Raw genomic sequence first — 2685 nt, 5'->3', positions numbered from 1 at the left:
ATAGACTTGGATTATGTGATATTGAATGGTTTGCCTTGGAAATGAACAGCGATCATTCTGTCGGTTTTGAGATTGCATCCAAATACTGCATTTTGGACTCTTTTGTTGACTATGATAGCTACTCCATTTCTTCTAAGGGATTCCTGTCCACAGTAGTAGATATAATGGTCATCTGAGTTAAATTCACCCGTTCCAGTCCATCTTAGTTCACTGATTCCTAGAATGTCAATGTTCACTCTTGTAATCTCCTGTTTGACTACTTCCAATAATCAAATAAGATTTGATTATTTTTCTGTAACTTTACATTCTATTTTGACACCAACATGTCAAGCAATATTTACTAAATAATGTTTGTAATCTTCTATGGTGGCTCAGATTGTAAAGAATCTGCCTGCAATGTGGGAGACCCATGTTTGATCCCTGAGTCGGGAAGATCCCCTGGAGAAGGGAATAGCAGCCCACTCCAATATTCTTGCCTTGAGAATTCTATGGACAGAGGAGTTTGGCAGGGTAAAGTCCATGGGGTTACAAAGAGTCAGACATGACTGAAAGACAAACACTTTCACTTAAAAAACTAATCTATAGATACAAAAGTAAGACACATACTTTAAATATTAACATTAGCTGTCTTTGTGTGCAGAGAAATGAACAAAACATTTATGTCACATCACTTTTAGTATTTTTCAAAATCTGTAATGTGTCCCATTAATTCCAAAACAAAATTGCACTCTTGGAAAGAGAAACATGATAAAAGTTTCCACTAGCTAAAATAAATTTACAGTATTTACTATACCTTTAACTGATCATATAAGTTCAGTTCAGTTCAGTCGCTCAGTCTTGTCTGACTCTTTGTGACCCCATGGACTGCAGCATGCCAGGCCTCCATGTCCATCACCAACATCTGGAGTTTATTCAAACTTATGTCCATTGAGTCAGTGATGCCCTCCAACCATCTCATCCTCTGTCATACCCTTCTTCTCCCGCCTTCAATCTTTCCCAGCCTGAGGGTCTTTTCATCACATACAACATAAATTTATAGCCTCTATAGAGGTGTATTACAACCCACAACTATACATATTTACATTAAAAACTGTAGTAATCTTCAAAAGTATAATTCAAACAAAATACGTATTTTGAACTATGAAGTTATGAACACTTGTATTGTGATCAATATAAATATTCAAATAATAAAAAAAATAGTAAAAGTTTTCATCATGTTCAAGTTTCATCATGTTTCAATCCTGAATAGAAATTTAATACAGATAATCATACAAGACATTCCTGGAAAGAGCAATTCTTCTCTGAAAATAAGTGACACATTTCCCTGCTACCCCATGTTCTTATTCTGGTCCAGAGTTTTTTTTCATGGCATTTTTCATCTCTCCATTTCTCAGAGTATAGATTAAATGGATTAAAGGGTTCGACATGGGAGTTATAATGATATAAAACACATTCAAGGATTTATCAACAGGTAAGTTATAGGGTGGTCTCACATATATGAAAATACAGGGCACAAATAAGAGAAACACCACAGTAATGTGGGAGCCACAGGTGGACAAGGCTTTGTGCCTCCCTTCCTGACTAACATTTTTTAGGGAGCACAGAATGACCCCCTAGGAGATGAGTAAGAGTGTAAAGATGACCACGGAGATTGTCCCATCATTGGCCAGCACTGTGAGGACAGTAATGTAGGTGTCATGACAGGCAAGTTTTATCAATGGGTACATGTCACAGATGAAATGGTCAATGACATTGGGGTCACAATAGGGAAGGTTGTAAACAAAGAGAGGATGAAGTACCCCTTGCAAAAACCCACTAACCAAAGTAAGTAGTAGCAACAGAATACAAACTCGTTTATTCATGACTGTCAAATAATGCAAGGATTTGGAGATGGCCATGTAGCGGTCATGGGCCATGACCACCAAGAGTATTATATCAGCACCACCAAATAAGTGCCCTATAAAAAGTTGTATCATGCAAGTTTGGAAGGAAACAGTTTTCTCCTCACAGAGTAAGCCTATAATCATATTTGGAGTAACTGTAGTAGAATAAACACCATTGAGAAATGATAAGTAACTAAGAAAGAAGTATATAGGGCAACACAGAGTTGGGCTGAACACCACAGTCAGGACACTGAGTCGGTTGCCCATCATTGTCAGGTAGATGAGCAAGAAGACAACAAATAATGTTCTCTGACCCTGGAGGCTCTGAGTGAGCCCCAAGAGGACAAACTCAGTTACATTTTTCCTTTGTTCCATAGTGTTTGTTTGTATCTTATGTCAGAGTTTTGGACAAAATTACCTGTAAATTTATTTATTACTAGAGACTTCCTGAAATTTAAGATAATTTGTTTACTCATCCAACTACTGAGCATTAAGCTTTATTATGATTTGGTAATTTCAGACATTATCATATAAGGCTGATAAAAATATTGTCTTGAATCTCAAAATCTTACAGAGTGGCAAATAATCAAGATACACATTGGAAAAGGACAATTTATTTGCTAGCTAAATGTGTTGCCACAAGTCTATTTTCATTTGGAAGCTAATGAAATTGTATTTAAAATTAATACCCTATATAAAAATTTACTACAAAGCCACAGTTATCAAGACAGTATGGTACTGGCACAAAGACAGAAATATTGATCAATGGAATAAAATAGAAAGCCCAGAGATAAAAATGAAC

At 36.2% G+C, this 2685-nt stretch overlaps 1 pseudogene; it reads right to left on the bottom strand.

The window, feature by feature from the left end:
• Positions 1-1340: 1340 nt before the first annotated feature.
• On the bottom strand, positions 1341-2258 carry LOC104997891 (annotated as a pseudogene).
• Positions 2259-2685: the final 427 nt, after the last annotated feature.

This window comes from Bison bison, unplaced genomic scaffold (genome assembly GCF_000754665.1).
Source record: "Bison bison bison isolate TAMUID 2011002044 unplaced genomic scaffold, Bison_UMD1.0 scf7180017852608, whole genome shotgun sequence".
In the NCBI taxonomy this organism is placed as follows: Eukaryota; Metazoa; Chordata; class Mammalia; order Artiodactyla; family Bovidae; genus Bison; species Bison bison.
This window is presented reverse-complemented; position numbering and strand designations above follow the sequence as displayed.